Here is a 12,392-nt window from a genome sequence, read left to right as displayed (position 1 = left end):
CCTGTGCCCAGGGTGGCAGTAATTTGCTTTTGTTAGACAGGACTGTGCTGGTGGCAGGGTTGAACCCCCTCTCCAAGCAGCCTCTCCCACAACTTTTAGTGGCTGAGGTAGGGCTCAAATCCAGGTGTTCAGACTCCTTGCTCTGTGCCCTTCTCATCATGCCAAACTCACCTGGTTCTCACTGGTCCTGTGTGTTTCTTCCTCACCAGCTCCCACTCCTCATGGCATCCACTCTCCCATAGAGCAGGACCCAGGGTCAGATCCTGGAATTATAGAAAAGGACGTGATAAACTAATTATAACTGAGAATGGCTTAGTCTATATCCTGGGTATTTACATTTTAATGATGCCTTAAGCCGAACAAATTACCCTCTAATGCAGCATTTCATACTGTGCTAGAAGGAAAGAAAGATTTGGGAGGGAGCAAATTTCCCAGGGCTACTCCAATTACCATACAAACAACAACTTATTCTGCGTGCCAATAAATATAGCTTCCAGCCTCTTTTACATATATTATCTCCCCGGTCACCACTTTTATTTCACTGATGAAGATTAAGACATGAATAACTTTTCTGGGCATAAGCCAGATTAAGGATGTTGAGATGGGCACAAATAAGCACATTTTATGCTCTAAAAAAGGCTCAGAAGTCACAAGGTGAAGGATGGGAAGGTCCTTTTATAAGGGAAAAAGGTTCTAATTTAAGAATTCTCAAACTTTCCATTACCCATTGCACTCTCCTGCAAGGGAGAGGTAAGTTGTCATTCACGGACCTGAAGTTAATTCTCTTGTATTCCTGTAGAGTTATTGAAACGGAGGAGGACCCTGTGCAGCTCCTGGGTACAAATCCTTTCTGCGTCTCTCGTTTCTTATTTGTAGGAAATAGGCTTCATTCAGCCACCGTGACCTTCCCTGAGTTCCAAAGGGCAGATTCGAACAGTTGCTGATCAGAGAAGAGAGGGGATGCAGAAACAAGGGAGGAGTAGTCAAGAAACAACAGTGCAGCCTTGGGGCAGGGTCCTGGTTCCTCCTCAAGTAATAGACGTAACAATATCTTTGAGCCCTTCTGAAGAACCAAGGCCCCCACCCAGGTGGAGGATGGCGACTTCAGGCTGAGCACAAGATTCCTGGAGCACCTCCCCACTACCTCCCCACCAACCCATCAGAAGAAAGTCACACACCCTGCAGCCCTCACCCCAAATGTTGCCTAAAAAACCTCTTCCCCCAGACCAGCAGGGAGTTTGGGGGTTTTGAGCATGAGCCACCCCTTCTCCTTGCTTGGCCCTGCACTAAACCGTTCTCTGCTCCAGACTCTGACTTTTTGGTTGGTTTGGCCTCACTGTGTGTCAGGGACATGAACTTTGTTCGGTAACATTATTTTTTAATCAACAAATATTATTATAGTGCCTATTAGGGACTGGGTGATACTTTTAAAATGCCAGTTACATATCCACTGTAAATATTTTTATTTTTACATTCATTTTACCTTATTGTTATCAAACCCAAGTCCATGTGCCTGATACACTGTAAGGCCGAACAAACAAAAATGGAGTTTTGGGGCAGAGAAAGGTTTTCTGTCGGGCCAAGCAGGGGAACAGGTGGCTCATATTCAAAAGACGCAAACTCCCCAATGTCTTTTAGGGAATAATTTTTTTTAAAAATTTATTTATTTTTGGCTGCATTGGGTTTTCGTTGCTGTGCATGGGCTTTCTCTAGTAGCAGCGAGCAGGGGCTACTCTTTGTTGCGGTGCGCGGGCTTCTCATTGGGGTGGCTTCTCTTGTTGCGGAGCACGGGCTCTAGGTGCACAGGCTTCATTAGTTGTGGCACATGGGCTCAGTAGTTGTGGCTCTCAGGGTCTAGAGCACAGGCTCAGTAGTTGTGGTGCATGGGCTTAGTTGCTCCGCAGCCTGTGGGATCTTTCCGGACCAGGGCTCAAGCCCATGTCCCCTGCATTGGCAGGTGGATTCTTAACCACTGTACCACCAAGGAAGCCCTGGGAATAGTTTTTAAAGGAAACATTTGGGGTGAAGGCTGCAGGGGGCATGACTTTCTTCTGATTGGTTGTTGGGAGGTAACGGTGGTTACCAGGAATCTCAATCATCAACCTTCTGGTTCCAAACGTCTGGGATCTTTGCAGGTAGTTAGCGTCCTTCACCTGGGTGGGGGCCTTAGTTCCTGCAGAACAACTCAAAGATACAGTATCAGATTGTTATGGACATCCCTTGAGGAGGAACTAGGACTCAGGTTTTATCGGTTTTATGTTACACTATTGTTTCTTGACTGCTTTTCCTCAGTTTCTGCATTCACTCACTTCTATAATTAGCAATTGCTTGAATTTGCTCTTTGGAACCCAGGGAAGGCCTAGGGGAATAAAGTCTTTTTCCAGAAACAAGAACTGGGGGACATGGAAAGGCTTTTGTACCCAGGAGGGCTCCACAGCGTCTTGCCTGGTTTCAATACCTCAAATAAAATTGAGAACGTGTGTATGTATATGCATATATGTACAATATTCTTAACTAATATTTACATTAATTTCATGTTATATTACAAAGATTTTTACATAACTAAACATATGGAAAGACATTATTCTCAAAACATATTATTGTAATAACTATATAATATTCCATTATTTCAATATATAACATAATTTAAATATTTCCCTCCTGGTGGATATCTAGGTTGTGAAATTTTCACTGTTGCAATGATGCTATAAGCCTCCTACATAAATTCTCGTTTGCATTGATGATTATTCCTTAGGATAGATTCCCAGATTGGGAAATAGTGAAAGAGCATGATGATGTTTAAGGCAAAAAAAGCTATCTTTGAGGCTGAGTTGTAAAGAAGCTGCAGTGTCAGACATAGGAACAAGGCCAGGAACCCCTTTCCAAGTACGGAGAAACATCTTTGAGTGAACATTCCGTTTCCTCCATCAAGGGAAGGGCGCCTGCATTGAGGCGTGGCTTGCATTTTGTCCTCCATTTTGCTGTTGGAGAATTGTACAGCCCGAGTTTGGAGGGCAAGTAAGTCCTTTCATATCGTTGACAACCTCTCTCGGCTTAAACCGTACTCTCCTTTCAATGGACTTTGCTGAGAATAACATCCAGAGGACTGTCGGGGTTCACAGCATCTGGCCCCCCACCACCCCGTTGGCCATCTTCGGCATTCTGCCCTTCCTTCAGTGCCTTGAAGGGGCCACGTTCTTTAAAGGCTTTAGTCCATCCTTTTCTCTCTGTCTGGAATATTCTTCCCCACACTCTTTATGTGCTCTTGCTCTTTTTCTTCCTTTGGGACGCAGTTTTTTGTTTTTGTTTTTTTTTTGCGGTACGCGGGCCTCTCACTGCTGTGGCCTCTCCCGTTGCGGAGCACAGGCTCTGGACGCGCAGGCTCAGCGGCCGTGGCTCACGGGCCCAGCCGCTCCGCAGCATGTGGGATCTTCCCGGCCCGGGGCACGAACCCGTGTCCCCTGCATCGGCAGGCGGACTCTCAACCACTGCGCCACCAGGGAAGCCCCTGGGACTCAGTTTTAAGCATACCTCCTCGGAGAGTTCTTGCCCATGGCACTCAGAATGTTGCTACTTTGTAGAACTTATTAAAACGTCTAATTATTTTACTTAATTCTCTTTTTACTTGTTTTTTACCCTTTGCTTCCCACCCGTGATGGAAGAGTGGGTTCTCTGGAATCCCTGGAGCCTCTCGCAGTGACTGGCACGTAGTAGGCATTCTGTAACTATTTACTGTTGAATTTCTGGACAGTTTGGCCGGTTGTGACAGGGGGACAAAGTGTACAGTAAGATGAGATGTGGACTCCAGAGCCACATTTGGACAGCAGGGACCTGGGCGCCAGGTCCAAGGTTGAGTTGATCTGCGTTACCTGCCGTGGTAGCTGAATAATTTTCCTTTTCTTTTTTCCTTTTTCTTTTTAAATGGGGGTAGAGTTGTGTTACAATGTTGTGTTAGTTTCTACTGTACAGCGAAGTGGAGTTCCCTGTGCTATACAGCAGGTTCTTATTAGTTATCCATTTTATGCATATTAGTGTATATATGTCAATCCCAGTCTCCCAATTCATCACCCCCTCCCACCTTCCCCACCTTGGTGGTAACTGAATAATTAATAAAAGACGTCCATGTCCGCATTCCTGGAACCTGTGACTATCTCAGAATGAAATACTGAGGTTTGCTTGGCCAAGAAGCCAGCCAAGCAACCAACCCCAAGGTTGGGGTAGTTACGATCTGGGTTCAAAAGCTAGAACACCACCTATGAAGAGTCCAGTTCAGCAGAAATCTGAACTACAGTAGTCCCAGCACCCACTGAGGCCCCAGTTAAACCAAGACAAGACCAGATACTGAAGCCAAAGGTGAGTGTAAGCCTGAATGGACCTCAAGATATACCCTGTTTGTGGGAGTTGAGTACAGAAAGTATGTAACTGAAACAACATGGACTGTGATATTACACTTTGGTTGGAATCTTGACTTAGGCACTTCCTAAGTATAATAGCCAAGTAAACTTGGGCAGTCCTTTAACCTAGCTGAGATTTAGTTTTCTCATCGATAAAATGTCAGTCAAAACACCTACTATACAGGATAGTTATGAAGATTAGAAATTCCATTTATGGCGTGCCCAGGACATAGTAGGTTTGCAAATGGTGATTATTATTATTACTGGAGTGTCTTCCAGGGACCCATTGCCAGAGTCATGGATCAGGGACTAGGGCTCTATCTTAGCTTGGTTCTAATGGATGGGGTGTTTGTTCCCCCACCCCAAATCCTCAAAAGGGAGGCAGACATAAGAAAGGGATATACTAAGGGATCAGATCCTTTACCCCACTGGCTCCCCTACTTCCGATCTCGAACCCTGTTTAGCACAATTTGACAAACCATGAAACAGGAAATATGTGCATTTCTCTACCTGGTAGACAGCCTATGAAACCTCTGTCCAGTAAGTTAACTTTCAATCTCATTTTCTTCATCTCTCAAATAAGGGTAATAATAGTATCTTCCATGGAGGGTTATTATAGATAGGAAATTTAAATAATGCATATAAAACACTTATCAAGGAACCCGGTATATGGCAAGAGCTCAGTAAATACTAACTGTTGCTGAGGTTGGGGGCAGTGAAGGTAAGCCTGAAGATGCTAATGGTGAGAAGAACGAGGTTGAGGATGATGATGCAATGAAAGTGGCTTCTTGATTAAATTCAGGGGACACCCTGGGACTTAGCAGTTCTCACACAGCCTTAGGGCAGAACTCTTTTTGGAGGGAGGATGCTTAAAACGACACAAATTTCTTCTCTTACAATGGTGCAGTCAGAATTTTGAAATCAGTCTCACTGAGCTAAAGTCAAGGTGTCAGCACGGCTGGTTCCTCCTAGAAGCTCTAGGGGAGAATCCATTTCCCTGTGTTTTTTAGCATCTAGAAGCCACCTACACTCCTGCACTCGTGGCCTTCGTCCATCCTCAAAGCGCATCACTCTAACCTCTGCTTCTGCCATCACACTTCCTCCTCGATCCTTTGACCTTCTTACCTCCCTCTTCTAAAAACCCTTGTGACCACATTTATGACCCACCAGACAACCCCGAGTAATCTCCCCCTCATCTCAAGATCCTTAACGTCATCACATCTGCAGAGTTTCTTTTGCCTTATGAGGTAACCATCACAGGTTCTGGGAATTAGGATGTGGCTTTGGGTGGGGCGGAGAGGCTCCTCCACCTACCCCAATCACCTGCCACCTGTCCCCATGCCCTCACTTCCTCAGCGTAGATTCCGGGACCCACCTCTGTGAGGCCCCCATTGCAGGCACCCTCCACACCCTGCTTCTCCCTTCTGTTGTAGGCTACAACTTCACCCAGTCCTCCATGTGCTTGCATCCAAGCAGCTCGACCAGTCTGGAGAAAAACACAACCGTGCCAGTGGGTCCCACCTTATGTTTTTTGCCCCAGATCTGAGGCAGGCCCTCAGCATTAGAGCAGACAGCTTGCCACAGACCAGGGCACAGACAGGTAAGGGAGAGGTAGAATGATTCATTTTGAGATAATAAAGTCCAAGGAAAAACAGATAGCAAAGGTTAAATGGGGATAAGGCAATCTCCTTTGGATTCACAAATGAATTGTGAGGACCATTTGCCCTGAGTGGGAAGAGTTTTTATGCAAAGCCCTCTGGGTGATGGAATTCTAAAGCAGAGGGAAAGTTACGTGGCCAATGCAGAAAAGGGGAATCTTTCCAGGTCTGCTAAGAAGCTAGAGGAAAAGGTTGTGTAAGTACAGGGCTTAAATTCTTATCAGGGAGACAGAACATGATAAGGTAAACACATAAAGATAAAATACAATGCCAGGTAAAGAAAAATGCTGATAAAAATAAAACAGGGAAGAGTACGGAAAATAACAAGGATTGTTATTTTAGAACGAGGAGTTGCAGTAATGACCTATATGGGGAAAGAAGCTAAAAAAAGAGGGGATAGATGTATACATGTAACTGATTCACTTTGCTGTACAGCAGAAACTACACAACATTGTAAATCACCTATACTCCAATAAAAATTAAAAAAAAAAAGAAAGAGGAGTTGGAGAGGGCTTCTCTGAGGAGTGGCATGTGAGCAGTGAGGGAGGAGGAAAGAGAGGCAGGGGAGGAGGGGAGGAAGTGCAAAAGCCCTGGGGCAGGATCTGGGTAGTGAGTTTGAGAACCTGCCGGGGAAGTGGGTCTGGCTGGAGAGGAGTGAGCCTGGAAAGGACTGGTAGGTGAAAGTGGGCAGGTTTCCAGGGGTTGTACCCCAGAGAGTCTTAGAGGATCTTCTGTCTTTGCTTGGCTGTTCCTCTGGTGGGGGAGACAGATGCCCCTCTCCTCGTCCCAACGGCACAGCTAAGCTGGCTTCAGGAAAGCCATCCTCGTGTCTCATCTCTGCTGAGAAGCCCTCCTGTATCCCCTGAAGGTGTAACTGATCATGGCCGCTTGCATCCTTCCATGATCCTGAGAGTCCCCACCTCGGGCAAGTCTTTATTTCTCAAGATCCCAGCCTCTGCATCGGACCAGCTCAGTCTTCCTGCGGGAGTCGAAAGGAACCATCCCTTCCCAAGTTCTGATACCCAAGTCATCAACCCGTGACAGCTTCTTTCAGAGGATTTGCTTCTTCCTCTTATATTTGGAAAGATATTTGGCTTTCTTCTCCATTGTCTGGTTTGGTTCACTTTTCCTATTGTTGCTTTTGTTCCATGATTAGCATCTTGGACATAGGGGATGAAGAAGGACTCCAAAGTGTAAGTGAGGTCAGGGGGAGGTGGGAGAAAGCTTGGAAGGTGAAGCTGAGAACATGTGATTCAAGGAAGGGTAAAGAAACAAAACAGAGCAAAGAAGGAGAGTCTGACACCCCTGGGAATCAGCTTCCACACCACCGCTGCTCGCACCTTCTGCCTGGTCCAGGGGCCAGAGGGGACATCCTTGACTGTCCTTACCAGGTGGCCCAGCCCTGCCTGCTCTTGCAGCTGAAATGCCAGAGGGTTGGGGAGCTCATCTTTGAGGCTGAAAATGGGCCACAGGTTTTAAATCTGGTCATTACACTGGTCAAAATTGAGGACTGAAAAGGCAAAGCCCAATATTAACAACAACATAATTACAAAAACCAAATGTAATTTTTTTTTTTTTTTTTTTTTTTTTTGCCGTGCTGCGCAGCTTGTGGGATCTTAGTTCCCCAACCAGAGACTGAACCTGGGCACTGGTGGTGAAAGCACGGAGACCTAACTACTGGACCGCCAGGGAACTCCCCGAATGTAACTTTTGAGACAAATCTCACCACTCTGGTTTATTGTACAAAATAATCCAAAGAGTAGGCCAGCTAGGCAAGCCTGGGTTCAAGTCTTGATTCTGAAACTTCACACCTGTGTAACTTAGGTATCTAAGTACATTGTAAGATGTAAGTACAAAGCTTAAATTCTTATCAGGGAGACAGAACACGATAATGTAAATACATAAAGATAAAATACAGTGCCAGGTAAAGAAAAATGCTGATTAAAAATAAAAGAGGGCAGAGTACGGAAAATAACACGGATTGCTATTTTAGAAAGAGGAGTTGGAGTAATGACCTATATGACGAAAGAAGATTTACTTCTTAGAATGTAAGAAGTTATATTTCTTCACACTTGAGTTTTTCTTGCATGTAAATGTGGATAAAATTATCCAGCTCACAAATGCACAAATTAACAAATGAGATCTACCTAGCAAGTTGCCTAGCCTGTAGTTAGCGCTCTTTCTCTTTCCTTTCTAGCTTTCCCTCCCTTGGTCCCTCCCTTCACCCCTTCCTTCTGATTTTTTAAAGAGTGCTATGACAGTCTAAAGATATTTAGAAAGTACAGATATACCAAAAAGATTTTAATAAACATGTTGACATGTTTCTAAGGAAAAGTTTCAGTGTGTATAACAGGTGTCATACCAAACCAAAAACAATAAGGAGAGAGAGACGGAGAAAAAGAAGAGAAGGAAAGTAAGAAGGAAGGAAAAAAGGAAGGAAGGAAAAGACTACATAATTCTCTTTCTCCCCTTCCTTTCTCTCTTGGAATATAAATTCCTGGGGGGTAAGTTTCCCAAACATATTCTTGTTTTTATATCAGCTCAAGTCAAAGTATCCCAGAAAAAAGTTTGGATTTACTACTAATCTTGAATTAAGCAGGCAAATGTTTCTCAAGCCCCTGTTTGAAGAGTATTGTTCCAAGTGCTGTGAGGTAATACAAACACAAATAAGAAATAAGAACTACCAGCAATCCCACTTCTGGGTATTTATCCAAAGAAAATGAAAACACTAATCCAAAAAGATATCTGCAGCCCCATGTTCACTGCAGTACTATTTGCAATAGCCAAGGTATGGAAACAGCCTAAGTGTCCATCAATGGATGAATGGATAAGGAAATTCTAGTATGTGTGTAAAAACGAAGTAAAGCTTGCCATTTGCAGCAACATGGGTGGACCATAAAAAAGAAGGAAATCTTGCCATTGGCAATATAACAACATGGAGGGAACTCGAAGGCATTATGCTAAGTGAAGTAAGTCAGACAGATAAAGACAAATACCGTATGACTCTCTTATATGTGGAATCTAAAAAAACAAAACAGGGACTTCCCTGGTGGCGCAGTGGTTAAAAATCCGTCTGCCAATGCAAGGGACACGGGTTCAAGCCCTGGTCCGGGAAGATCCCACATGCCGCAGAGCAACTGAGCTCCGTGGGCCACAACTACTGAGCCCGCACGCCACAACTACTGAAGCCTGCATGCCTAGAGCCCGTGCTCTGCAATAAGAGAAGCCACTGCAATGAGAAGCCCGCGCACTGCAACGGAGAGTAGCCCCTGCTCGCTGCAACTAGAGAAAGACTGCACGCAGCAACAAAGACCCAACGCAGCCAAAAATAAATTAAAAAGCAAAACAAAACTCCCAAAAGACAAGCACATAGATACAGAGGATAGATTGGTGATTGCCAGAGGTGGAGGGTAGGGGTGGGAGAAATGGGTGAATGGGGTCAAAAGGTAGAAAAAGCCAAACAAACAAATTTGAAAAACTTTCAATAGTGTGGAGATATAATGGCTGGGGGCAGTGTACATAGTGAATTCAGAGATCTGTCTTCAGCGAGGGTCGGAGGTAAAGGGAGGATGGATCTCAGGTTCTTTCCTGATCTGAGCTGAATAAAGTTGCATTTCTCAAACTGGGTCTTAGTTTCTGCCACCAGCAGGAGTCATTGCCAAGCAGCTGGGTAGGATTCTAGCTTTACTACTTGGCCGTGTGAGCTTGGACCAGTCGCTTGCCTCTGAAAATTTGTCTCTTCATCTGTAAAATATGATTAAGGATTCCTGACTCATAAGATTAATGTAGGATGATATTTGTGAAAACGTCTGGCATATAGTAATCACTCAAACTAAGAGCTTATGACCTGTGAAATTTCAAGTTATACCTTTCTCTGAGTTCCACAGAGATAACACTCAACCTTCTACCCCTGGCTTCCCCATCCTTAAATTTTGTTCTCTGCCTTGCAAATCCCTCTGTCTTCAGCCCAACTGACAGGAGAATTTGGAAAAAGAAGCAATAGGGAATTCCCTAGTGGTCTAGTGGTTAGGACTTGGTGCTTTCACTGCCAAGGGCTCGGATTCAATTCCTGGTTGGGGAACTAAGATTCCACAAGCCATGTGGCACGGCCAAAAAAAAAAGCAATAGGAATTAGGGTGCAGTTATTTTTTTTAATTGCTTGTAAACAGATATACTTATTTTATTAGGGAAACAGGAATTTAATGTGTTAAAATGAAACTCATTTTTACACTTACTTCTAAGAGAAAAATTGCATAAAATACCATTTTAGCAGCCAATCAACTCATTTACAATCCTTAATTTTAAAAGCAGTAAAGTTTCTATATGAAAAACAGGGTCTAACTGATTTGGGAAAAGACATAAGAGGAGGATGGGTTTTCAAACAACCCCGTTCATAAATCAGTTCTAGAAAAGACTACATTAGGATACAAATATCCATTGTGTTCATCATTATGAATCTTTTATTTAATATTAGTTTTAGTGCTGTGAAGAGAGACGGCTGAAAATCTCACAAAGTGACAACCACATTCTTGATTACTCTAAGGCTTTTGAATAGTTCAGATAATTCCATAAAATGATTATTTTCCGAGCAAAGTTCATGCTGCTTTAAAAGTGACTTCAGATACAAGCAAGCTACTTCAATTGAGCCTAAGGCATAGTGTGAGCAGAATGTCCCCAAAACCTTAAAGTGGTTTCAAGCTTTCATTACTTCAAGAGTATAAATGTTACAAACAACAAAAAAATCATTTGAAAGTGTTAGTATTTCAATTTCTTTACCTTTATGCATTTTGGTGCATTTTGAATGACTTTGTTTTTTGTTTGTTTTTTGTGTTTTTGGCTGTACCACGTGGCTTGTAGGCGGCTTGTGGGATCTTAGTTCCCGGACCAGGGGTTGAACCTGGGCCATGGGAGTGAAAGCACCAAGTCCTAACCACTGGACAGCCAGGGAATTCCCTTGAATGACTAATGTTTTCATTTTTGTTTGTTTGTTTGTTTTGGTCAATGTTTGCTAACTTCCATTAGAGGGACAAAAATTAAAATTAAATATGAATTACTCTAAAACGTTAAAAATGTAGTAATTGCATGAAGAAGTAAAAAAACTGAACTTTCAAATGGTTTCTAAAGTTTGTAATGTATATACTTCTGAAAGGATGAACACTTAAAATTGCACTAAGACGTTTGGGACATCTTTTGTAAAATACTATACATAGTAAGTGCTGTGGAGAATAAAAGTGAAAAAGATCGAATCAGAAGGGAAAATTCCCTCTAAAGAAAAAAAATCCCTTTTTCCTTAGATCAGTTGATGTAGGCAGGGCACCAAAGACCAATCATCCAAAAAAACCCTAAAGGCCCTTGACGGGGTGAGGCAGGGTGTGTGTGGGATGGTGAATTGGGGGGTATGTGATTATGCTGCCTAAATTTCCATTGCTTAAATGATTCTGGGTCCAATTTTCTCTTGCTAATGAAGTTGTTTCTCTGTCCATTCCGCTGCATGGAAGAGCTTATGGTATAATGAGAACATTACAGGTGTGAACTCCTAAGGCACACATATGATGGGCAATTCAAGGTCAGGGCCACTTTTCACAGTGCTGCAGGTGAAAAAGAAAAAGGAACTAATTTAATCACCTCACTGTTCCTGGGAGTGAGACAAAGATGTCATACCTTCAAATGATCGGCTATTTTATTTTTTCAAATCATCTCTCTTGGATGGTAAAAGAGGGATAAAGGAAGGTAAAGATAAAGAAGGGTAAAGGATAAAGGATAAAGGATAAAGAAGGGTAAAAGGAAGCTTCCAGAACCGTGCCTGCCTTGCAATCCTATTCCCATTTGATCTTCTCCAAGAATGCCTTCTTTGTAGAATGTCATCGTGGAGACTTGATCAAACCATGCCCATGCACTTAATCTTGCAATCTGTTGCAGAATGGCTGATACTCCTTCTTGGGCCAGAGAACGGCAAGTTCTTAAATGAACTAGTTTAAGGAAACAAAGCTCTGGACAAAACACTTAACCCAAGTCCAGGACACGGCACTTTAGCAAAACACAAGATTAAACCTGTTATTATTTGTATAACACAACTCAGGATGTTTGATTTAAGGCTTGGAAAAGGAAAAGGCACGTCAGGTGTGTTAACTGTTCCATGGTTTGTTAAACTTTCCAAGTTTGTTTCACTCAACAAATATTTATTGAGCCAGGTCAATATCTTGAATCTTCACTACGGAGATAGAAGATGATTAAGACATAAACTTTGGACCCAAAGAGCTCAAGATCTGGCCAGCGACACAGAGAGGTAAACTAACTATAGTATAATGTCATACATGCTGTAACAGAGACATGTAGGATA

This window comes from Lagenorhynchus albirostris, chromosome 10 (assembly GCF_949774975.1).
Source record: "Lagenorhynchus albirostris chromosome 10, mLagAlb1.1, whole genome shotgun sequence".
Classification (NCBI taxonomy): Eukaryota; Metazoa; Chordata; class Mammalia; order Artiodactyla; family Delphinidae; genus Lagenorhynchus; species Lagenorhynchus albirostris.
The sequence above is the reverse complement of the archived record's forward strand: the minus strand, read 5'-3'. Positions refer to the sequence as shown.